The sequence below is a fragment of the Suncus etruscus genome, chromosome X, assembly GCF_024139225.1.
Source record: "Suncus etruscus isolate mSunEtr1 chromosome X, mSunEtr1.pri.cur, whole genome shotgun sequence".
NCBI classification, from domain to species: domain Eukaryota; kingdom Metazoa; phylum Chordata; class Mammalia; order Eulipotyphla; family Soricidae; genus Suncus; species Suncus etruscus.
The window spans coordinates 67571755-67598757 of NC_064868.1; the positions used below are offsets into that span (position 1 = coordinate 67571755).

At 38.3% G+C, this 27003-nt stretch overlaps 1 protein-coding gene and 1 non-coding gene across 2 annotated transcripts in view; both read left to right on the top strand.

Annotated features, from left to right (window-relative positions):
- Positions 1-27003, top strand: part of PCDH11X (protocadherin 11 X-linked) — a 1221358-nt gene that overhangs the window by 504153 nt on the left and 690202 nt on the right. The window lies entirely within an intron of this gene.
- LOC126000113 (U6 spliceosomal RNA) lies at positions 25377-25483 on the top strand. Its single transcript, XR_007492478.1, has one exon. It is a non-coding gene; the product is annotated as a U6 spliceosomal RNA (small nuclear RNA).

Below are 27003 nucleotides of genomic sequence, written 5' to 3' on the forward strand. Positions count from 1 at the left end.
GAAATGCATAGACACTTTTCCAAGGAAGAACTACAGATGGCCAAGAGACACATGAAAACATGTACAACATCACTCATTACTAGAGAAATCCAAATCAAGACAACAATTAGCTACCACCTACCACCAGCTAGAATGGCACAGATCAAAAATAATGTTACCAATTTCTGTTGGCGGGGATGTGGTAAGAAAGGAACTCTCATCTTCTGCTGGTGGAATGCTGCCTGGTCCATCTCCCATGGAAATCAGTATGAAGTGTGCTTAGTAAACTCAGAATTGAGCTGCCATATAATCTAGCAATCAAACACCTGGATATCTATCCCCAAGATGGAAGAATATTCACCAAAAAGTATGTATGTACTCCACCATTTATCGCAGCACTCAGCACAATAGCCAAAAATTGGAACCCTTTTCAGTTTTGTCCACAGCACCCTATATGTCTGCATTCCTTTCCTATAGAGGAGGTAACCATGTGGTTTTTATTTGACATAGACTGGGTTGATGATAGTGAGGAGGAGAAGGTGGAAGAAGAGGGAGACAAGAGGAGAGAATAGGAAAAACAAGACAAAACAAAACAAACCAACAATCAAACTCCAAAAGCAACAAAAATACGAAGTAATGAGAAGAGAGGCTATAAGAGCAAGGCCTGTTAGTTTGGTTGAAGGGGTTCGATGCTTGGGCCCTGTGGTAAAAATCCGAAGATCTCGGTTGTTGCTTCGGTGATCTGGCTGGTCCTGTGCTTCACCTATAGATAGACCTCACTAACATAATGGTCAGTACTCGAGACATGAAACCTATACATAGCCAAAAGTTGATTTATTAAATGTTTCCTTTCCTTACAAGTACTATACTTAGTACTCAGCGCACCTCTTGCATCCCACACCTCTCTACATTAATATACACCTAAGCTAACTTCTATATGTTTATATGTGTGCAGGAGCAAACAGAGACAGTAATTCTCCTTAAGGGACAAACCTAAACCACAAACAACTCATACCTATACCCTATGTAACCCCTCTCATATACTATCCCGTCTCTCTCCTCCAGAAATCTGATTAACCCTTCACCCCTAAATCCCACCCCCGATATCCCCACCACACTAACTCTTCACCCTCAGCTCTTAATCCACTAGGCACCAAGAAAGACCTCCTACCAAAATGATCTAGTACCCAGTACCCAAGTGAAGAGACACCCACTCAAGCTCTCACCTCGTTCCAGGCAAGAAAATAAAACCAACATCCTGACAGACTCATGCAGTGTGGCCCTCCTAATCACCTCTCCCTAATGTGGACTGTGGCTTGATACCGGAACTAGCTCCAAAGGACCCCCACTGCAAGAACTCTACCCAAGACTTCCCTACCTGGACCCCACACTTCACAAGAAAATCTCAAAAGACAAGGGGGAACCCTATTCTTTCATCATAAGTATAGACCTATATAACACTACCTCTTATCCTGTTTCTCCCCAAATGTAAAGTGATCTCCTGTATCACTTTCTCCCCCTTTTCTTTGTTTTTTTTTCTTTTATTTTTTATTCTTGTTAGTTTCTTTTGTTTGTTTTGTCTTGTTTTAGTTTTTATTGGATTTGATTTGTTTTTGCTTCTTTTGGGTCACTCCTGGCAGCACTCGGAGGATGCTCCTGGCTCTATGCTTGGAGAACGTCCCTGGAGGGCATGGGGGACCAATTGGGATGCACGGTTCTGAGCCATTGCCCTTCTACAGAAAGGACAGATGCCTGATATCCATGCTATCTCTCCTGGCCCCACTTTATCCCTTTAATTACATCTTTTATTTAATCTTCTTTTTTTTTAAAGAAACTTTTTTTCTCTCAATATGTGTGAGCATATATATTCTTAGTTTTTGTCGGGAGTCTGGTTTCTTTTCTCTCCACCCCCCGAAATCCACCAGCAATATAAGGTAGCATCACTTCCTCCTGCAAAGACATATGAAACAAAGGGGAAATTGTACGTATAAAAACAAGCTCTTATCTACTAGGGATAAGAACTCATACTTGTTTACAACACACGGACATCTCCAACCCTGAATGTATGTCATGTGGAAACAACTTAGGCTCCAGGAAACTAGACACTGACTGTTCAGCCTTAACTCCTGGATCCCAGACATAGATACCACAGAGTTCTCTGCATCAGCTCAAGGAACCAAATCCCCTCCAAGGCATTTACAATGCTGCTCTGACACCAACACGAGCCAGTCCTAAATTGATAACCTGACAAGGAGGAAATGGGAACAACTTGATCTAAGAGCAAGTTGTCCTCCCTCATCAGCTATCGATAAGACAGAATCAGAAAACAGGTCACCCTTTGATATGTGCAAAAGCCAAGATTGCTATATACTGGTTGTTGCAACCAAGACTGTACAGTACACATCCAGGGACCAACAACAACAACAACAGCAACAAAAAGCTCTAGCCTAGCTTTTGTTTTTTTATTATTATTTTTATTTTAATTATGACAACAAAGATGCAAAGAAAGAGGACAGGGTAAAGTTACAGTGGAAGCCCAATCACCCATAAACAAAATTCACGGTATTCCCATCGATGATGTCCCAGCCTTGAACTTTTAGCCAAAGAACATTAAGAAAAACAAAACTAAACCCATGTACAATACAATTACTTTGTCCCTCAAATCCCCAGTTGTAGTACATACTATTTCTTAGCAGCACACAATATAATCTAAAGACATTAGACTTATGTAACTCCTTAAACATTGAGGGCAAAGTACATTTCTCTAGTTCCATGCACATGCTTACTAGTTTAAGTTAACCTCAAAAGTTTTAGTGGGTTGTTTTTCTTAAGGATTGGAGTCAAGGGAACTTAGTAAAAAACGGTATTAAAGTGGCATTTGTTTGCATAGGCCCACCAAAACATAAGGGACATGGAAAGACAAATTATGGTCTAAATACAAGGAGACCCTACCCCTGAAGTTTCCTGGCACAGGACTGACTCTAGGCTCCAGGCAAACTAGTTTGTCCAATTCAAGTCATCGTCTGTAGTGGCAATACACCTCCATTCCTCACATAGTCTCTGTTGTTGGTATCATGCTTCTGTATTAAAGATCCTGGAGTCTGCATATCCCATATTGCAGTCAGGATGGTGCAGAGCATGCTCTCGTTTCACCTCACACTTAAGGGGCACTAGAGAGAACCATGTCCTGTAGAGCAGGTCATTGTTGTTGTCAAGTCTTCTCAGTGTAAACGGAAGTCTCTTTTTAGGGGGTCGATGTCAGACCCTTGGTAGTGTCTTTCTTGGTAGAGGACTGCATCCAGCTGTTGCTATAAAAGACCTTGGATGTTTTGTAGATAGCTTGCCTGGTTCCGGCGTGAATGGAGGATGCCCATTCTTCTGAGGTCTGTGCCAGATCATTATATCAATGTTCAGGGTGTAAGGTACATTGTACTGAGATTTATTAGATAAGAACTTATCTATATGTATGGTGTTTTCCCATTTTAATGTGTCTATGCAAACAAGGATCAATGCCATGAAGCGTTATTGGTGCTTCTGGAGGCAATAGGAACAAGACCAGCAATTTCCATGACATAGTTCAATCATAGGCATCAAACTGAGGGACAGTTCCAACAACAATCCTTACTATACAGCTTACAAAGAAAAGACAAGATGAAAAGTGGATAGAAACATCATGGTAGAAAAATATATAGAAAGTTACATCAGTTAAAGAAAAAACCCATAAAATATTCAAAAGATATGTGTGTTCAATATGTGTTCAATTTGTGTCCTTCTAAATAGTCCTGGGATTTGTTAGAACTACTGTATACCTTAGGTCAGAGATTAAAACTATGTGTTACTAAAGTTAAGAAGGGTAAATCTGGGGTACTGATGGTTGGGAGGAGCAAATGTTTGCGCGGGGGCGCTAGCCCCAGCGCAGTTTGCAAAATGTAGACTGGTATGAAATTTCCAGTGACAGCCTGAGTATAGCTGAGCAGCTATCTGCCACCCACCAGATCAAACTCCACCCCCTAAGCCCCACCCTAGGCCAGTGTCCAGGCCTGGCCTGGGAGTGGGGAAAACCCAGGGTGCCCCGTCAACTCCTTCCAGGAACCCACCTGGAGATCCAGAGGAATGGGGGAGAGGGGGGTCGGGTGACCCAGGTCCAGGCCCCCCTACCCTAGGCCGGACCAAAAGGCTGCTGGCACATGGGGAGGCCTGCCAGCTGCCCGTCCGTGCCGGCTAAATATCCTGCTCCAGGAAGGGAGAGGGACCCTCCCAAGCCCTAAGGACAGGGATTTGAGCCCCAACCTAGGCCAGTGTCCGGGCCTGGCCTGGGAGTGGGGAAAACCCAGGGTGCCCCGTCAACTCCTTCCAGGAACCCACCTGGAGATCCGGAGGAATGGGGGAGAGGGGGGTCGGGTGACCCAGGTCCAGGCCCCCCTACCCTAGGCCGGACCAAAAGGCCCTGGCACATGGGGAGGCCTGCCAGCTGCCCGTCCGTGCCTCTAGCCTAGCTTTTGGTATACGATCTGTTCAACAAACAAGAGCTCCAATTCCAGAAGTTTGACTGAGACAACCGCAACTGAATGGGTTTTCCAGAAACATAATGAAAGACTTTATCCAAGGCTCCAGTCTAGGAGCAACATAACGACCAAGAACACCAACTACAGAAGATGGATTAAAACGACACTGAAGAAACAGAACTGCTAGAACCACAAAGAAAGACTTCATAAACTCCATTCCCTGAGCTGCACAGCCACCAAGATCTCTAGAAACAGAGGTCTGATTTTACCATCCAAGACAAAGCAGAAGTCTTCCACACACCACAAAAGCAGCAAGGGGAGAGTAAATGAACATGCAAGGAGTCTAGAGTTAATACCATGACAGTATACTTCAGGGGTGGAGAAACCCTGTATCTCCTAGGTCAAGAGAATTCCCTCTACAAATCCCCAATAGTTACTGTGCCTATACAGGGGAATAAAGAAAAGGAGAAAAAAAAGCACAAAACAATTATCTTTCCACATGTTTATTTATCAATTGATTGATTTTTTTTGACGTCTTTATTTCGGTGTGGAGATTACGGTTGTTGTCTCCAATATTATTTTATTTTATTTTGTCTTGTCTTTTTCTTTTTGCACTCGAACATGATTTGATTTAAGAACCGAGACTATTGTGTGGTGCCTGTCTTTATTGCTGTAGCGCTCACCAGTTATTTAATTCGATTTTTTTTCTGTATTGTTGTGGTATTTCAAATACCTTTTTCACATCCTCTCTCAAACTGAAGTTGGAAGCCTCTAGAGGGACTCAGCCCATTTTCAGCATATTTGACTTTTGACTTCTTTTTTTTCCTCTTATTTTGTACCCCATTCTATTGCTCTTCTTGCCTTCAAACAAAACCACATACCTAGATTTTTCTAGCTCTGCCTCTTAAATAGAGGGGGAAACAAAGGAGGGTTCAGGGACCAAACAGATATGTGATCACTAATAGTAAGCCAGACAAAGAGGGGTCCATCTGCTCTAGCAGCCCGGAGGGTGATGGTGGGGTATATGGGTTGTAGAAAGAGAACTGGAATGGGGGGAGGACATAGTTGGTGATGGGTATTCCCCTGACTCAATGTTAATATGTACCTAAAATACTACTGTGAAAGATATGTAAGCCATTATGGAAAAATGTGTTTTTAATCAGAAACTTTCTTTGACTTGCATGTATTATTATTATATCAATTATATGTTATGTTATGTTATGTTATGTCACTATATTATGTTATGTTAGTTTACCTCATTATGTTAATCAATTTTGTCTCTTGAATAAATTTTTACAAGAAAAAAGAAAAAAAAGGAAAGAAATTGGAACCAACCTCGATGCCCAACAACAGATGAATGGATCATGAAGATGTGGTATTTATACACAATGGAATAATACATAGCATTTAGAAATAAGACAATCATGGATTTTGCAGCAACATGGATGGATCTTGAAAATATAATGTTAGGGGCTGGGAAGGTGGCGCTAGAGGTAAGGTGTCTGCCTTGCAAGCGCTAGCGTAGGATGGACCGTGGTTCGATCCCCTGGCGTCCCATATGGTCCCCCCAAGCCAGGAGTGACTTCTGAGCTCATAGCCAGGAGTAACCCCTGAGCATCAAATGGGTGTGGCCCAAAAACAAAACAAAACAAAAAAAAGAAAATATAATGTTAAACAAAATAAGCCAGAAGAAGGATAGCACTTCTTGAGGTATTTAGAAAATATACCACATCTATGTATGTACCTCATCCATGAACAAATACAAGGGTTGAAAGGGTAAAAACTAAAAACACCATAGGTGCCAGCATAAAATGAGAAGTGTTCCAATATAGTGGAATGGGGGAAACACAGAATGTGATTACCCATTACAACCTAAAGAAACCAGCAATGATGGAAATAGCAGGGTTTTTTTTCCCAAAATTACTTTTATTTTAGCAGAAACTTTTCATCAATTGAAGTACCTTTTTTTGACATTGTATAATTTCCACATGCACACTGATATGATTTTTAGGTTAAAAAAACAACATAAAAATAAAAGTATAACAAAACATAGTAGTAAGCACAATTAAATATATGGTTATTGAAGTATCATAATAAAGACTTAGAGTACTTATCAAATGCTTAACATAAGAATAAAAATCAGTCATATAGGTATATATGTATATATCTTAATTAAATTAAAATATGTAAATATTCTAATAGCATGAATTGTAGAAATTAAGTAATGTCATAAGAGCACTTCATAACAGTTGTATAACTGTTGTCTAACTTATATAAGTTGTATAACTTCATAACAACTTCATAATAATTGTATAATCAGAATATGAAGCCAAAGAAATATGACAGTGTTTCATTAATAAACATCTTTAAAATTAATTTAATAATGCTACCATTAAAATAAATTTAAATATTACTGCATCTGGCAATAATTAAACATAGGTTAATCTTTTTTTAATTTGTATTGTTAGCATAATTGCTTACATATCTTTCACAGTAGTATTTTAAGTACATATTAACATTGGGGCAGGGGAATACCCCTCACCAAATTTGTCCTCCCCCCATCCAAGTTCCCTTTCTACAACCCATATACCCCACCATTACCCTGAAGGCTGATAGAGTAGGTGGACCTCTCTTTGTCGAGCTTACTAGTGGTCATATATCTGTTTGGTCCTGGTACCCATCCTTGTTTCCCTCTCTATTTAAGAGGTGGAGCTAGAAAAATCGAAGTATGTGGTTTTGTTTGAAGGAAAGATAAGCAATAGAATGGGATACAAAAAAAAATTTAAAATAGTCAAATACTTTGTAAATGGGCAGAGACCTTCTAGAGTAGGGGTCTCAAACTCAATTTACCTGTGGGCTGCAGGAGGCAAAGTAGGGGTGATCCTTAAATGCAAAGTCAGTAGTAAGCCTTGAACATTGGGGGTTTGACCCAAACAACTAAAACAAAACAAAACAAAAAAAGATCCTCTAGGACAGGGCCAGAAAATATTGTACGGAGGGCTGTTTGCGGCCTGTGGGCAGCCAGTTTGAGACCCCTGTTCTAGAGGCTTCAACCACAGTTTGAGAGGACATGAAAGAAATATCAAATTAAATATCCAGTGAGCACTACAGCAATAAAGACAAGCACCACACAATAGTCTCGGTTCTGAAATCAAATCATGCCAGAGTGCAAAAAGAAAAAGATAAGATAAAATAAAAAGAAATAAAATAAAATTGGAGATATCAACTTCAATATGTACACCAAAATAAAGACATCAAAAATCGATCAATCAATCAATAAATGTGTGGAAAGATGATTATTTTGTGTGTGTGTTTTTTTCCCCTGCAAAGGCACATTAAGTATTAGGGATGTTATAGAGGGAATTCCCTTGGCCTAGGAGTTACAGGGTTTCTCCACCCCTGAAGTATACTGTCATGGGATTAACTGTAGACTCCTTGCATGATCATTTACTCTTCCCTCAGTGCTTTTGTGGTGTATGGAAGACTTCTGCTTCATCTTGGATGGTAAAATCATACCTCTGTATCTAGAGATCTTGGTGACTGTGCAGCTCAGGAAACAGCAGTTTTAAGTGAACAGGTATGCAATCAACTTTTAACCACAGAGTTCAATAATAATGTCTAATATATTTATCCACAGAATCAGGTACATAATATGATTGGAAGCCTGGACTGCAGCTGCAGTGATTACTAACAATATGCTTTAACGCCTTAATTTTACCAAGTATAAAATAACCCTTCAGCTTCTTTGTTCACAGGGGCCCTTGGAAACAAAAGGTGGACACCCTAATTTTAAACCTAGGCAAATCATACTGCATACTATATACAATGCTCATTATGTCAATGTCTTTATAAAATACTCTAATTTACCCACTTCCTTTTGTTTATATCTTCTATTAGGACCCAAAGCATATGAGCATTCAGTCCACTGGAACAGTCAATGATGCACCACAGAATTATGCTACGGGTCCCACACATTGAACGCCTTGTTGCAAATCTCTACTACTTTTTTTCTTTTTTCTCTCTTTCTCTCTTCCCACTACTTCTTTTTTCTCTCTCTCCTTTATTCTTCTTCATCAATTCAATCTATGTTAAAAAATAACGCTGACAGTTGCTCCTTAGGAAAAGTACCTCTATACTTAAGATGCAGCGCAGGTGAGTACATAGAGTAACCACATCCCATAATCCTCACTGCCACATTGCTTAGTACTCTAGATGTGAAAAATGTGTTTAGCCTGCCTAAAAAGCTCCAGCGACTATATAATCCTAAAACATTTATTTACGAAAGATCACCTCCATTAGTGATTAAGAGCCTTGAAAAGGGAAACCCCCCAACACCGATACACTAGTCAAATCCTCTTATTTTGACCGTTTTTTTAATTATCTTTTGTTTTTGTTTTTGTTTTTTGGTTTTTGAGTTACACCTGGAAGCTTTCAGGGGTTACTCCTGGCTCTATGCTCAGAAATTGCTCCTGGCAGGCTCAGGAGACCATATGGGATGCCAGGATTCGAAACACTGACCTTCTGCATGAAAAGAAAATGCCTTACCTCTATGCTATCTCTCTGGCCCCTATTTTCACTGTTTTTACTTATTCTTCTTTTCTCTTCAATCTTTTTTTTAAACACCTTGATTACATACATGATTGTGTTTGGGTTTCAGTCATGTAAAGAACACCACCCATCACCAGGGCAACATTCCCATCACCAATGTCCCAAGTCTCCCTCCTCCCCACCCGACCCCCGCCTGTACTCTAAACAGGCTCTCCATTTCCCTCATACATTCTCATTATAAGGACAGTTCAAAATGTAGTTATTCTCTAACTAAACTCATCACTCTTTGTGGTGAGCTTCCTGAGGTGAGCTAGAACTTCCAGCTCTTTTCTCTTTTGTGTCTGAAAATTATTATTGCAAGAACGTCTTTCAGTTTTCATAAAACCCATAGATGAGTAAGACCATTCTGCGTTTTTCTTTCTCTCTCTCTGACTTATTTCACTTAGCATAATAGATTCCGTGTACATCCATGTATAGGAAAATTTCATAACTTCAAATCTCCTGACAGCTGCATAATATTCCATTGTGTATATGTACCACAGTTTCTTTAGCCATTCGTCTGTTGAAGGGCATCTTGGTTGTTTCCAGAGTATTGCTATGGTAAATAGTGCTGCAATGAATATAGGTGTAAGGAAGGTTTTTTTATTGTATTTTTGTGTTCCTAGTGTACATTTCTAGTAGTGGTATAGCTAGATCGTATGGGAGCTCGATTTCCAGTTTTTGGAGGAATCTCCATATCGCTTTTCATAAAGGTTGAACTAGACAGCATTCCCACCAGCAGTGGATAAGAGTTTCTTCCTCTCCACATCCCCGACAACACAGTTTATTCTCATTCTTTGTGATGTGTGCCATTCTCTGCGGTGTGAGGTGGTATCTCATCATTGTTTTGATTTGCATCTCCCTGATGATTAGTGATGTGGAGCATTTTTCATGTGTCTTTTGGCCATTTGTATTTCTTCTTTGCCAAAGTGTCTGTTCATTTCTTCTGCCCGGTTTTGATGGGATTAGATGTTATTTTCTTGTAAAGTTCTGTCAGTGTCTTGTATATTTTGGAGATTAGCCCCTTATCTGATGGGGATTGGGTGAATAGTTTCTCCCACTCAGTGGGTGGCTCTTGTATTCTGTGCACTATTTCCTTTGACATGCAGAAGCTTCTCAGCTTAATATATTCCCATCTGTTATTCTCTGCTTTCCCTTGCTTGGAGAGTGCAGTTTCCTCCTTAAAGATGCTTGTAGTCTCAATGTCCTGGAGTGTTTTGCCTATGTGCTGTTCTATATATCTTATGGGTTTGGGTCTGATATCGAGGTCTTTAATCCATTTGGATTTTACCTTTGTACATGATGTTAGTGGGGTCTAAGTTCAAGTTTTTTGCAAGTGGCTATCCAGTTGTGCCAACACCACTTGTTGAAGAGGCTTTCCCTGCTCCATTTAGGATATCCTGCTCCTTTATCAAATATTAGGTGATTATATTTCTGGGGAACATTTTCTGAGTATTCAAGCCTATTCCACTGATCTGAGGACCTTTCCTTATTCCAATACCATGCTGTTTTGACAACTATTGCTTTGTAGTAAAATTTAAAGTTGGGGAAAGTAATTCCTCCCATATTCTATGTCCCAATGATTGCTTTAGCTATTCTAGGGTGTTTATTGTTCCAAATGAATATCAAGAGTGCCTGATCCACTTCTTTGAAGAATGTCATGGGTATCTTTAGAGGGATAGCATTAAATCTGTATAATGCCTTGGGGAGTATTGCCATTTTAATGATGTTAATCCTGCCAATCCATGAGCAGGGTATGTGCTTCCATTTCCGCGTGTCCTCTCTTATTTCTTGGAGCAGAGTTTTATAGTTTTCCTTGTATAGGTCCTTCACATTTTTAGTCAAGTTGATTCCAAGATATTTGAGTTTGTGTGACACTATAGTGAATGGAGTTGTTTTCTTAATGTCCATTTCTTCCTTATTAGTATTGGTGTATAGAAAGGCCATTGATTTTTGTGTGTTAATTTTGTAGCCTGCCACCTTGCTATATGAGCCTATTGTTTCTAGAAGCTTTTTGGTAGAGTCTTTAGGGTTTTCTAAGTAGAGTATCATGTCATCTGCAAACAGTGAGAGCTTGACTTCTTCCTTTCCTATCTGGATTCTCTTGATATCATTTTCTTGCCTAATCACTATAGCAAGTACTTGCATTGCTATGTAGAATATGAGTGGTGAGAGAGGACATCCTTGTCTTGTACCAGAATTTAGCGGGAAGGCTTTTAGTTTTTCTCCATTGAGGATAATATTTGCCACTGGCTTGTGGTAGATGGCCTTAACTATATTGAGAAAGGTTCCTTCCATTCCCATCTTGCTGAGAGTTTTGATCAAGAATGGGTGTTGGACCTTAATAAATGCTTTCTCTGCATCTATTGATATGATCATGTGGTTTTTATTTTTGTTGTTGTTGATGTTGTGTATTATGTTGATAGATTTATGGATGTTAAACCACCCTTGCATTCCTGGGATGAAACCTACTTGATCATGGTGGATGATCTTCTTAATGAGGCGTTGAATACTATTTGCCAGGATTTTGTTGAGGATCTTTGCATCTGAATTCATCAGCGAATTTGATCTGTAATTTTCTTTTTTCGTAGCATCTCTGTCTGGTTTAGGTATCAAGGTGATGTTGGCTTCATAAAAGCTATTTGGGAGTGTTTCCATTTGTTCAATATCATAAAAGAGTTTTGCCAGGATTGGTATTAGTTCCTCTTGGAAAGTTTGAAAGAATTCATTAGTGAATCCATCTGGGCCTGGGCTTTTGTTTTTGGGCAGACACTTGATTACCATTTTAATTTCATCACTGATGATGGTGGTGTTTAGATATGCTACATGCTCTACTTTCGACCGTGGAAGATTATAAGAGTCCAAGAATTTATCCATTTCTTCCAGGTTCTCATTTTTCGTGGCGTAGAGTTTCTCAAAGTAGTTTCTGATTACCCTTTGAATCTCTGTCATATCAGTAGTGATCTCTCCTTTTTCATTCCTAATACGAATTATCAAGTTTCTCTCTCTCTCTCTTTCTTTGTTAGGCTTGCCAGTGGTCTATCAATCTTGTTTACTTTTTCAAAGAACCATCTTCTGCTTTCGTTGATCTTTCGATTCTTTTTTGGGTTTCAACTTCGTTGATTTCTGCTCTCAGCTTTGTTATTTCCTTCTGTCTCCCTATTTTTGGGTCCTTTTGTTGAGCACTTTCTAGTTCTATTAGCTGTGTTGTTAAGCTACTCAGGTAAGCCCCTTCTTCCTTCCTGATGTGTGCTTGCAAAGCTATACATTTTCTTCTTAGTACTGCTTTTGCTGTGTCCCATAAACTCTGATAGTTTTTGTCTTTATTGTCATTTGTTTCCAGGAACTTTTTGATTTCCTCCTTGATTTCATCTCGGACCCACTGGTTATTGAGTATGAGGCTGTTCAACTTCCAGTGTTAAAGTTTTTCTTCTGAGTCCCTTTGGAATTCACAAATAATTTCAGAGCGTTGTGGTCAGCGAAGATAGTCTGCAAAATTTCTATCCTCTTGATATTATGGAGGTATGTTTTATGTTCCAGCATGTAGTCTATCCCTGAGAACGTGCCATGTACATTGGAGAAGAATGTGTATCCAGTTTTCTGGGGATACAGTGTCCTATATATATATCCACTAGGCCTCTTTCTTCCATTTCTCTTTTCAGCTCTACTATAATCTTTTTGGGTTTCAGTCTGGTTGACCTATCCAGTGTTGACAAAGCCGTGTTGAGGTCCCCCACAATTATTGTGTTGTTATTGATATTATTTTTCAGATTTGTCAACAGTTGTATTAAATATTTTGCTGGCCCCTCATACGGTGCATATATGTTTAGGAGAATTATTTCTTCCTATTCTACATACCCCTTGATTAATATAAAATGTCCATCTTTGTCCTTTACAACCTTCCTGAGTATAAAGTTTGTGTTATCTGATATTAGTATGGCCACTCCAGCTTTTTTATGGGTGTTGTTTGCTTGGATAATTTTCTCCAGCCTTTTATTTTGAGTCTATGTTTGTTCTGACTATTCAGGTGCCTTTCTTGTAGGCAGCAGAAGGTTGGATTGAGTTTTTTGATTCATTTAGCCACTCTGTGTCTCTTAACTGGTGCCTGTAGTCCATTGACGTTGAGAGAAAGTATTGTCCTGGAATTTAGTACCATCTTTATATCGAAATTTGGTGTGTCTTTTGGTTAGTCTTGTCTTAAATTAGGTCTTTCATTTTTTCTCTTAAGACTGGTTTTGAGTCTGTAAAGTTTCTGAGCTGTTTTTTGTATGTATTCTTCCGTCAAACCAGGAGGTGAGTTTTGCTGGGTACAGTATTCTAGGTGACGCATTCATTTCATTCAGTTTTGTCACAATATTCCACCACTGCTTTCTGGCCTTGAGTGTTTCTGGTGTCATGTCTGCTGTCAATCTCAAGGATGCGTGCTTGAATGTAATTTCCACTTTTGATCTTGCTATTTTCAGAATTCTGTGTCTGTGGGATTTGTCATTGTGACTAGGATGTTTCTTGGCGTGGTTTTTCTGGGGTCTCTTTTGGTTGGTACTCTTCGAGCATGCAGGATTTGATCACATATATTCTTTAGCTCTGGAAGTTTCTCCTTAATGATGTTCTTGACTATTGATTCTTCCTAAAAATTTTCTTCCTGGGTCTCTGGGACTCCAATGATTCTTAAGTCGTTTCTGTTGAGCTTATTATAGACTTCTATTTTCATCTGTTCCCATTCTTTGACTAATTTTTTCATTTTCTGTTCATTTGCTTTAAGTTTTTTTCCAATCTCTCCTGCTGTATGGAATTGTTGTGTATCTCATCTTCCACAGCACCAAGTCTATTCTCAGCTTCTGATACCCTGTCCCAGAGGTTATCCATTTTGTCATTCATTTCGTTTACTGAGTTTTTTAGGCCTGTTAGTTGACATGTTATTTCAGTTTGGAGTTTTGTGATTTCTGTCTTCATATTTTCTTGGTTCTTATTAGTGTTCTGTTCAACTCGATCTATGGTTCCTTTGAGTTCATTGAGCATCTTCCATATTGCTGGTCTAAAGTCTTTATCTGAAAGGTTGATTGGTTGGTCATTATCTGGCCATCAGAATTGTCATCTTCATTCTCTATGTCTGATGCTGGCTTGTGTTGTTTCCCCATTGTCACACTGGTATTGTGGGTTTTTCTACATGTTGTGGTGGTATTCATTGGCTAAATGATGCAGGCAGAACACTCCTCTGGCTCCGCCCTTTCTGGATGGGTCGACTTGCCTCCAAGGGAGGGGATGAAGCCTCACACAGGATCAAATCTTCGGCCCAAGCACGCAGCAGAGAAGACATTCCAGAGATAAATGCTGGGCTTCAGTGATCCAGCACAGTTCTTAGTGTGATTTTTTCTTCTTGTTATGATGGTGTTCTTTTCTTAGAAAGAGTGCACTGCCACATAGCGAAGCAGAGCCAAAGTGTTCTGTTGGAGCCTCTTTTCGGCCCACTACCAAGAGGTTAACACAATAGGATAGTAGAGAGAGACACACAGGCAGCACTCACAGTTTTTCACAATCGGGCCCCACTGGGCAGGCGTAGTTTCGTGGATTTTCCCAGCCTGACATCACAAACAGTGGACCTGGCTTCTGCAGAGCATAGCTGGTTTTCATGTTATAGAGCAGTTCCTTGGAGTTTCTGCCCGAGAATTTTTCTCTGGGAGAGTGAATTTTCTGGAGCCTCTTTTTGGCCCACTCCCCAGAGGTTCATGCAACAGGATAGTAGACAGACACACACAGGCAGCACTCACAATTTTTCACAGTCAGGCCCCACTGGGCAGGCATAGTTTCGTCGGATAGAAGGATTTTTAAATGGAGGTGGAATAATATATAAAAGGGGCTATATACGCCTTGGGCATGTATTGTCTACATTTTAGGTTTGGCAATCTGAAAGGAGTCCACTGTCTACAGACACATGCCCACATAAGGATGAATATTAGTGATTTTTGTTGTATATTAGGTTGTTGTTGGAGGCCTGACCCTTATAGGCTGGGTCCGAGCTCTTAAGAAATATTTGCGTTAAGAAAAGATAAGTACTCTAAACCTTTAAGAACCCTCTAATAAAAATATCTGGAACTGCAAAAAAAAAGGTTTCCATTAGTGTTAACATATATTCTTTTTGTTACACTAGCATTCTGGGGGATAAAGGAGGGAGACAAGGAATATTTGCTTGAGAACAGGGATAAAGGGAGGATAACACTGATGGTGGAAAAAGGAAAAAAAGAAAAGATAAGCAATTGGCTGATATATGGATTAGGAGAGAAAGGTGGAAGAAACAAATTATAAGAGATAAGAGAAAGAAGAATAAGTAAAGACTGTAAAAAATAAGATGAAAAAGTTTGGGCTGGTGTTTCGGTTGGGGGTTCTCCTCTTTCAAGGATCTTCCTCACTGACGGGGGTGGGCTTTGCTAAATAAGGTTACGGGGTTACCTAGTTGTTGGCGCTTTTTAAGATAAACAGTGTTTTTATACAGGGTATTAAGCAGTGTGTTAGTGGGGACTATAAGCTGTGACTACCCTTAATAATATCAATCGGTGCATCTTAAGTATAGAGGTACTTTTCCAAAGGAGCAACTGACAGTGAGGGCATTATTTAATTAGCTTGTTTATGAAGGAGAATAACAGAGAGAGGAAAAGAAGTAGAGGAAAAAAGAGGAGAGAGAAAGAAGAAAATAAAAAGGGAGTAGTAATTAGCAAAAACATGTTTGATGCTTGGGACCTGTAACATAGGTCTGTGGTGCGCCATTGACTGTTCCAGTGGTCTGAATGAACAAATGCTTTGTGTCCTAATAGAAGACATAAGCAAAAGGATGTGGTTAAATTAGAGTATTTTATCAAGACATTTTTATAATGAGCATAGTATATGGTATCCAGTCTAATTGAATACCGAGGTTTAAGATTAGGATGTTCATTCTTTTTCCAAGGGCCACTGTGGACAAAGAAGCTGAAGGGTTATTTTATACCTGGTAAAATTAAGGTATTAAATATACAGTTAGTATTCACTACAGTGGGTGTCCCAGAGTTCCAATCATATTCTGTACCTGGTTCTGTGAAATACATTGGACATTATTAGACCTTTGTAATTAGAGGTTGATTACATACCTATTCACTCTAGGCCATTGTTTCCATTGTTGGTGGACTCTTTGTTGTACTGGGTATTTGATATTTTGTGTTGCCCCCATTCCACTTCATTTGAACACTTCTCCTCATTATATGTGTTTTAAGTTTCTACAATTTCCACCCTTGTATCTGTTCATATATATATATATATGTATATATATGTATATGTATATATATATTCTAAGTATCTTAGAAAAGTGCTATCATTCTATATTTATCCATCTTCTGGCTTACTTCGTTGAATATAATATTTTGAAGATCCATCCATATTGCTGCAAGATACATGATTGTGTCGTTTCTAACTGCTATGTAGTATTCCATTTTGTATAATACTACATCTTCACGATCCAGTCATCTGTTGTTGAGCATCGAGGTTGGTTCCAAATTCTGGCTATTGTGCTGATTTTCACAATAAATAGTAAAGTGCATATATATTTTGGGATGAATATCCTTCCAATTTGGGGATAGATACCCAGAAGTGCTAGTGCTGGATCATATGACAACTCATTTCTGAGTTGACTAAGCACCATTCATACTATTTTCCATAGGGGTTGGACCAGACAGCATTTCCACCAGCAGAGGATGAGAGTTCCTCTCTCACCACATCCCCGCCAACAAAGATTAGACCTGTTATTTTTGATGTGTGCCATTCTCACTGGTATAAGGTGATACCTCATTGTTGTCTTAATTTGGATTTCCCTAAAGATGAGTGATGGTAAACATGTTTTTATGTGCCTTTTTGGCCACCTGTCGGTCATCCTTGGAAAAGTGTCTATTCATTTATTCTCATTTTTCTATGGCTATTAGGTTTTGTGGAGTACCTCTTTCTGAGTGTTTTGTGTATCCTAGATATCAACCCTTTATGTGATGTGTCTAGTGTGAAAACATTTTCCCACTCTGTTCAATGTCTTCTAGTTTTAGATAGTGTTTCTTTTGCCATGCAGAAACTTTTTAGTTTGATGTAGTACCATTTACTTAGCTTTGGTGCTATTACTCTTGCCATTGGCGCTATTACTCTTGCCATTGGCAATCCATCATCAAAAACTTTTTGAGGTATAAGCCTTGAAGTTTTCTTCCTATTTTTCCTCAATGAACTTTATAGATTCAGGTCTGAGTTCAAGGTCTTTGATCCATTTCGAATTGATTTTTATGTATGCTGTTAGATATGGATCAATCTTTAGTTTTTTACAGGTGGTGATCCAATTGTTCCAACACCATTTGTTGAAGAGATTGTCTTTGTTCCATTTCAGGTTCTTGGATACTTTGTCAAATATTAATTGGCCGTATATTTGAGGAAATATCACTAGATATTCTGCTCTATCCCACTGGTCTGTTATTCTGTATTTTTCCCAGTACCATGCTGTTTTGATTACTACAGCTTTATAATAGATCTTCAGGTTAGATAAAGAAATGCCACCCCACCCAGTTTCTTGTTTTTTTTTTTTCTTTCAGTATTAGTTTGGCTAACCTAGGTCTTTTTTGGTTCCAGATGAATTTTATAATTGATTGTTCTAATTCCTTAAAAAATGATGTCTGAATTTGGATAGGGATTGCATTGAATATATATAGTAATTTAGGTAAGATAGTCATTTTATTATGTTGATTCTTCCTATCCATGAGCAGGGAATGTTTTTCCATTTCCTTAGATCCTCTTAAATTTCTTTATGAAGCATTCTGAAGTTTTCATGGTATAGGTATTTTACTTCTCTTGTCAGGTTGATTCCCAGGTACTTGATATTTTTAGATACTATTTTACATGGGATCAACTTTTTAATGCCTTCCTCCTCTAATTCATTAGTTGCATAAAAGAATGCTATTGTCTGTTGTGTGTTGATTTTGTAGCCAGCCACTTTGCTGTATTGGCTTATTGTTTCTATGAGTTTTACTATGGACTCTTTAGGGTTTTCTAAGTATATCATCATATCTTTTGCAAAAAGAAATAGTCTGTCTTCCTCTTTCCCTACTGCAGTCACTGAATTCCCTTCTTTTGTCCGATTCCTATCACTAGTACTTCTAAGACTATGTTGAACAAGAGTGGAGAAAGTGGACAGCCTTGCCTAGTTCCTGACCTTCGTGAAAATATTTTCAGTTTTCCCCATTACGGATAACGTTGACTGTGGGATTTTTATAGATAGATGTAATATCTTGAGGAATGTTCCTTCTAACCCTATTTTCTGAGTGTTTTCAAAATGATATTGATATATTGATGTTGGATTTTGTCAAATGCCTTCTCTGCATCGATTGACATGATCATGTGGTTTTTGTCTTTTGTCTTGTTGATGTGGTGTATGATGTTGATTGATTTGTGTATGTTGAACCATCCTAGCTTTCCTGGTATAAAACCCAGTTGGTCATAATGTATAATCTATTTGATGTATTGTTGGATTCTTTTTGCCAAGATTTTGTTGAGGATTTTTGCATCTATGTTCATTAGTGAGATTGGTTTGTAGTTTTCTTTCTTGGTGGGGTCTTTGCTGTCTTTGGGAATGAGTGTGATATTTGCTTCATAGAAGAAGTTAGGAAGGATTCCTGTGTTTTCAATATTTTGGAATATCCTGAGGATCTGTTGTTGTAATTCTCGGAATGTTTGATAAAATTCACCTGTAAAACCATCTGGACCTGGACTTTTGTTCTTGGGGAGTTTCTTAATTACTGTCTCAAACTCTTTAGATGTGTTTAGACTGTTTAGGCTTTCTACATCCTCCTTATATACCTTATTTTCCGGCATATAAGACGACCGGGCGTATAAGACGACCCCCTAATTTTACAGTTAAAACATAGGTTTAGGCCTATATTCACTGTATCAGACAAAACGTTCCTGTGCTGCAACTGTATGTACCACAGTGAGCCAATCACAACAAGCAAAGGTTCAGAGGTTATTCTGTAATAGACTTCCTCTTTGACTCTGGCCAATCTGAGCAGGCTTTTTACAGTGTAGATTTGGTACAGAACATTGTCTAATTTGTGTGCATAAAATGCCTGCTTGAATTGGCTGAGTTAGAGAGGTGGTCCAAGCAGCCTTGCAGTGATTGGTTCAGGATCAAGTTGGAAAATTTATTTTGTGGCAATATTCAGACAATTTTTGTTTAGTGGCATATTGAAATATTTTTTGGGATATACTCGGTGTATAGACCCGATTTTCAGTTGACTTTTTTTGTTTCAAAAGTCGTCTTATACACCGGAAAATACAGTAGTCTTAGGAGGTGATATTTTTCCAGAAACCTGACGGTTTCTTCAGTGTTCTCTAGCCTGAGTACAATTGTTCATAATACTCCCTTATGATGGCTTGGATTTCTTGAGGTTCTGTTGTAATTTTTTCCCTTTCATTTGTGATCCTATTTACTTGGGTGTTTTCCCCTTTATTTGTCGAGTCTTGCTAAAGGTTTGTCTATCTTGTTTATTCTTTCAAAAAACCAACTCCTAGTCTCATTCATTTTTTGTATTATTTTCTTTGTTTCTATGTTGTTTATTTCTGCTCTTGTTTTTATTATTTCTCTACTTCTGACTGTTTTGGGATTTATTTGTTGCTGTTTTTCCAGATCCTTAAGGTGTCCTTGTAGACTGTTGATTTGTCATTTTCTTCTTTCCTGACATAGGCTTGTATTTATAGGAGTTTTCCCTGATTACTCTTTTTGCTGTGTCTCACAGATTTTGGCAATTTGTTTCTTCATTCACATTCATCTCAAGGAATCTTTTTATTTCTTCCTTGAGTTCCTCTTTGATCCAATTGTTGTTAAGTAGCATGTTGTTTAATCTCCAGGTATTGAATTTTCTCCACAGTTTTATTTTGCAGTCAATCTTGATCTCTGTTGCATAATGATTTGATATGGTGCTTCTAATAATCCTTATATGTGTGACTTTTTGTAAATCAAACTTATATTCTAAGGCATGGTCAATTCTAGAGAAGGTTCTTTGTGCTCTTGAGAAGAATGTGTATTCTGTTTTCTTGGGGTAGAGTGCTCTGCATATGTCCATTAGACTTATTTCCTCTAATTTCTCATTAGGGGCTCTTATGTCTTTGCTAGTTTTCTGCCTGGTGTATTTGTCTAGAAGTGATAGTGGAGTATTGAAATTTCCTATCACATTTCCTTCAATGTGATTTTCTAGATTTGTGAGCAAATGCCTTACATATTTTGCTGGCTTTGCTATCAGCACATAAATATTGATCAGAGTCAGCACTTCCTGTTCTATTGTTCCCCTGATCAGTAGGTAGTGAACCTCTTGGTCTCTGAGCACTTTATTGAGGTTGAATGCAATTTGGTCTGATATAAGATTTTTTTTGTTTTCTGTTGGCTTGAATAATTGATTTCAATCCTTTTATTCTAAGCCTATGTCTATCCTGTTCTTGTGTTACTTGCAGGCGGCAGATATTTGGATTTTGTCTTCTGGTCCAACCATCTACTCTGTGACTTTTAATTGGGGAACTTAGCCCATTGATATTTAAGAAGATTATTGACAAAGTGGGTTGTTGAGCTGTTGTATTGAGTAGAGTGGTTGTTGTTACAATTGGGGGTTTGGGTTTTGTAGTACATCTTTGAGTAGTTCATTTAAAGTTGGTTTGGTTAGCGCAAATAGTGTGAGTTCTTTCTGTCTGAGAATGTTTTTAATTCTATCTCCCATATGAATAAGATTTCTGCCTGGTAGTGGACTCTAGATTGGAAGTTTCTTTCATTCAGTAGTTTAAATATGTCACTCCATTGTTTTCTTGCTTGAAAAGTTTCAAATGGGAGGTCTGATTTTATTCTTATGATCCCTCTTTTGTACTTGAGGGATTTTCTCTTTCTTATTGCTTTAAATAATTCATATTTCTCTTTATTTTTTCCCAATTGTCTTAGTGTGTGTCTGTTAGGGACTATTTTATTTGAGCTCCTTTTGCCTTCTGGATTTGAATTAGTTTTTCTTCTCAGAGGGTGGGAAAATTCTCTGCTGTTAGTTTCCTCACTACTTGTTGTTCTCCTTTCTCTTTTTCCTCCCCTTCTCGTATTCCTATAATTCGTAAGTTATTTCTTTTATCTTTTTTTATTAGGTACCTAACTTTTTCCTCCAGTGTTTTGTCTCCTGCTTTCTTATTGAATTATTTTTCATTGTTGTTTTATAGTTTATCTTCAAGTTCCTCTATGCATTTTTCTAACTGTGTGATTCTGCTATTATGGCTTGTTAACATGTTTTTTATTTCCTTTATTTTCAGTTATATAGATTATTTCATTTTCTCTAAAAGTTCTCCTTTGAGTTGGTTAAATTGTTCACCTCTAATTTTTTTAATTTCAGAGGGTTGCGATTTCTTGATTTTCATTGCTAAGACTTTCATTGTCATTTTTAAGTTCTCATCTATTGGGCACATGCATTTTGGTGGACGTGGTAACTTGATAGGTTTTTCTCTCCATTTCCCCAGCTGCTAGCGTCTTCCTTAGTTTGCCCATATTTCTTTTATTTGGTGGTTTTAAACATTGAGATTACAAGTTGTTTAATACAGTGGTCTGCTGTACTAATGGTATTAGAGGTGCTTCAAAATATATTTGATTTGGATTTTATTTTTCCTATCCAGGTGGCTAGTCTAAGTATGATAGGGCTATTACTAGCTGGCACAATGTTTTGCTATGATGTTTTACGGGCTGTGGATTATCTGAGGTAGGTTCTGGGTTTGTGCTGACTAGATATATATGGTATAAGTTAGACGAGTCTGAGCCTTTCACGAGTTCAGCTGGGAGAGGCGGGGTGGGGTGTCCCCAGACCTGGAAGTGTGGTTCCTGTCTGTTTCCTGGTTCCTACACTCACTATCCCCAGAGCCACCTCAGCCAAAGGGAAGAGATCACAACTCCCCCACTTCCACTCTGCCTTCCCTTGCAAGCATGGTACCCCTCTAGTCCCTGGTCCTCCTGACTCACAGTCTCCCAGGACTGTCTAGGCTGAGGCAGCGAGCTGGCTACACCCACGCACTCCCTCCCAGCCCTCTGTCTCTCTCCCCAAATTCACGGTTTCCGAGGACTGCCTGGGCTGAGGCGGAGAGCTGGCGATCCCTATCTGTGCCCTCCTGGCTCTCTAGGAAGGAAGAAAATCTATACCACACCACATCACAATCACACATACTGTCAGAGATTGATGAGAAGAAAGAAATCTGATAAACAGGTGGACCTGTTCATATTGTGATTCATCTATAATATGCTGTGAAATTCAGTCTTTTTTCATGTTATATTTTTAACTTATTATTATCTTCTGCTATAAAATCTCGAATTGGCCTACATATAATTGCATCAATGATGTAATTTATTCCAAGTACATATATTCTTACAAAGGATTGGCATAAGAGGCCAGAGAAGGGGTGAGAAAGATAGCACTGGAGTATGGTGATTGCCTTGCATGTGGCCAACCCAGGAAGGACCCAGTTTGATTCCCAGCATTCCATATAGTCCTCCATTCTGCCAGGTGCGATTTTCTGTACAGAAACCTGGAGTAATCCCTGAGCGCTGCTGCATGTGGCCCCAAAACAATACTTAATTACTAATTAATTAAAAAAGAAGCTGGAGAAATAATACAGGAGTTAAGCCAAACCCAGTGAGTAGAGAAATCAGTTTAAATTTCAGCACAATGTGTTCTCACCTGTCACTGCCAGGTGTAAACTTGGAGGAAACTGTGACTGCCACTGCAGAGCTGGCCCAGGTAAGCTCTAATATTACAGGGCCAAATCAGCAACACAGTCTTTGGTCATCACATTAAATTGCCTTACCAGCTATTTGAGAATCACATGAAAAAGCACTCCACATTAAGGCCTGGGAGATCCCTCACAAACGAGGAATTCTTAAAATCAAAACTTTTAAAAATGTTACTATTCAATACTGAAACCAGTATTTTCCAAATAAGGTTGTTATCAAGTTAGTCATGCATGACTCATGACAATTTCATAATTATTAATGTTTCATATGTTGTCTGTATTTACATTAGTGGCAAAATATGAACAATAAAGTTTGAAAGAACTGGATCTCTATATAAGACTTACAGCCTATTCTTTCTTAAGTCTCTCATTATAAACAATTATTACATTAATTAACTAAAATGTGACATAAAAAAACTTAATAGGGACAAGAACAATATTATAGAAGGTAGGGCATTCGCCTTTCATGAGGTAGAGCTGAGTTTGATCTTTGGTATACTATATGACCCCATAAACCTCTCAGGAGTAATTTCTGTGAGTAGAGGCAGGAGTAACCCCTGAACACCACTGGATTTGGCCCCCAAATCAGAAAAACAGAATTCAATATTGCAGCAGATACTGAATTATTAATAGTGTCATTTAAAACAAGCTGTTCACTTACACCCTGAACATTGACATAAAGACATGGCACAGGCCTCATAAGAATGGGCATTCTCCATCCACCCCTGATCTAGGGAAGACATCCTCAGAACATCCAAGGTTGTCTATAACATCACCTGCAGGCAATCCTCTACAAGGGAAGATTCTACCACTGCTCTGACATCGACCTACTTAAAAGAGACTTCCCCTAACACTGAGAAGACTTAACAACAATGACCTGCTTAAGGGACAGGGCTGTCTGTATTGCCCCTTAATTGTGAGGTGAAACTAGAGGATACTCCACAGCAGCCTGACTTCAATGTAGGGTGTGCAGATTCCAGGATCTTTAATACAGAAACCTGATGCCAACAATAGAGACTGTGTGAAAAATAAAACTGTATTAGCACTACAGACAATGACTTGGATTGAATAAACTAGTTTTCCTGGAGCCTAGAATTGGTCTTATGCCAGGAAGCTTCAGGGGTAGGGTCTCCTTGTACTTAGACCAAGGCTTTTCCTTTCTATGTCCCCCATATTTTGGTGGGCCTATACAAAAAATATTTGCCACTCTAACACCGTTTTTACTGTGCTCTTTTGACTCTAACCCTTAAAAAACCCTTAAACTTTTGATGTTAACTTAAACTAATATGCATGTACATGAAAATATAAAACAATACTATGCCTTCAATATTTAAGGAGTCACATAAATCTCATGGCTTTAGATTGCTTTGTGCACTGCTAAGAAATGTTATAATGTACTACAATCAGGGGACTTGTGGACAAAGTAATTGTATATGGGTTCTGCCTTCTTTTTCTTAATATTCTTTGACTGTAAGTTCAATATTTAGGCTTCAGCAATGGGATTTCTTTTGAGAACTCTGTTTATGAGCGATTGTCCTTTCACTGTAACTTTACCTTCTCCTATTTGCATCATTGTTCTCATAATTAAAAATTAAAAATTAAAAAAACAAGCTGTTCAATAAAAGATTTCTTTCTTTGTATTAGTCTTACAGATAGTAAACTTTGTAAAAGTTATAATAATCAAATACGTAAATAACAGAGAACTAACATAAAAAGGCAAAAACATAATAATTTGAAAATTATCATTGATTATCTGGTAATTGAAACAAAGAACTAATAGATTATAAAATTGGATTGCATAATATACTTTCTCTAAGATATCTGTTATTTTAATATAACCCTTCAATTTAATTATTGATGAATGTGAGAAATAATTATTTATAGATAAGTCATAATTAGCTTATATATTTTTTATTTGAGTACAAATATTAAAAATTGTGGGCAAAATTTTTTAAAGATTCCTTGTCTAATTTGATACTTCAAAAACATATCTAATCTAAAATTTGCCAATTTTTGAAGTATTAAATTAGATAAGGCATCTATGAAAATTTTTGCCCACAATTTTTTAATTTTTATTGTGACCAAAGTGCATTACAAATCTTTCACTGCATCATTTATAGTGCATAGTGACAATAAATGAGGGGCAGTCCCACCACCAGTGCTGTCCTCCCTCCGCCCCGGTTCCCAGTATGCATCACATATCTCCCTCCTCTATCCCCCAGAATGCTAGTGCAACTGGTCTCCACTTTACAGCTTGTTGTAGATTGAGCATCTATTCCACCATCATTGGAGATAAAAGGGATAAGAAAAAAGGGAGAAAAAATGGTGACAACCACCAAAAAAAGAAAGAAGAGAGAGAAAAAAAGAAAAAAAATGGAAGAACAAAGAAAAAAAGTGGACCCGGTAAATAAAAATAAAAATAAATCTCTAAATAATAACCACAAGAGTGAAAAGGCAAGAGAAAAGTGGAAGAAAAAAGAAGGAAAATAAAGTCAAAAACTAACAAATCAAAACAAAACAGTGCTCGCTTCGGCAGCACATATACTAAAATTGGAACTATACAGAGAAGATTAGCATGGCCCCTGCGCAAGGATGACACGCAAATTCGTGAAGCGTTCCATATTTTAAAAAACAAAACAAAACAAGACAAAACAAAACAAGAAAAAGTACGGGTGCTAGAGTGGTGGGTTTGGCGTTCCCCCTACTTTTTTTTTTTTTTTTTTTTTTTTTTTTTGCACATGCACAGTAAGCATTGGGGAAGAAAGGGAATTTCGTGACCTAAGAGATTCAGGGTTTCTCCATCCTTGAAGCATACCATCATTAGATAAACCCCTGGCTTCATATATGCTCATTACCATAACCCAAAGGCTTTTTTGTGATGCCTCTCAGTTGTGTGTAAGAAAATCAAGCCACTGTAGCTAGCGATCTTGATATTTGCACAGGTTATAGGTCAGGGTCTAGGATAGAGTCTCTAGGTTGTAGAGGCTCCTATTCATCATTGTTGTTGTGTTCAGTCTTCTGTAACACTTGCTCCCTGTTTTCTTTCAGTCCCTAAGCCAAAGCCTAGGATGTTATGGATCCAAAGTTTCTGCTCAGTCTCTGTTGTCCAAGGTGGACCTCTGCAATAAGACATCTTGTTGTTGTTGTTGTTGCTGTTGTTGTTTATGTGTCCTGGGCTACAGCCTAGGGTAGGGTTTTCCTTATTAGTCCCAAGGTAGGCTCTGTTCAGTCACGGTTGTCAAAGTCAGTTATCTGTTGTTGGTGCTCTTTACTTTTCACAGTTCAAAGGACGATATCTCTTCTAATTTTCATTTAGTGTTAGGTGATGTGATAGCCTGGTCTTAGGTCAAGTTTTACTTTCCTCATTGTCATATCAAAACTGGCACAAGTTGGTGCCAGAGTAGTGTTATAAATCTCCCAATGGAGCTTAGTTCCTGGTGGTGTTGCCCGGAGCTGTATCATTTCTATTTGGGGATCTGGGGTTTCAGATTGGACTAACACTGTCCAATCTCCTAGGGACTGGTTGTATCCACATGACACATATTCAGGATGGGAGGCACCCTTCTGCTATAAAAAGTGAGTTCTTATCCCTAGAAGATAAGATCTTGTTTCTGTGTCTATGGTTTCCCCCTTTTTTTACTGTGCCCATACAAAAACGTATGGTGTCATACTGTGTTGCTGGTGCTATTCTGGGTAAGGATGAGAGGCTGCACACACAGTCTTTGTCATTTGGTTTTGTTCTGAGCTTTTATCCCAGTCAAGGCTTTTTGTACCAAGCAGCACCAAACATGGTAAGGATAGAGAAAAAAGTGTATATATTAAAATAGAACAAATAAATAAAACTGAGTTACTTCAAAAACACATCTAATCTAAAATTTGCCAGTTTTTTGAAGTATTAAATTAGATAAGGCATCTCTAAAAATTTTTGCCCACAATTTTTAAGCTTTGTACTCAAGTAAAAAATATATAAACTAATTAAGACTTATGTATAAATATGTTCCTTTAGCGGGGGTCACATTCAGCAATGCTTGGGGCCTACTCCTGTCTCTATGCTCAGGTACCACTCTGGGCATGGATCAGGAGACCATATGGGGTAACAATAATTGAACCTAGGTCAAACATGTGAAATGTAAGCACCCTATCCACT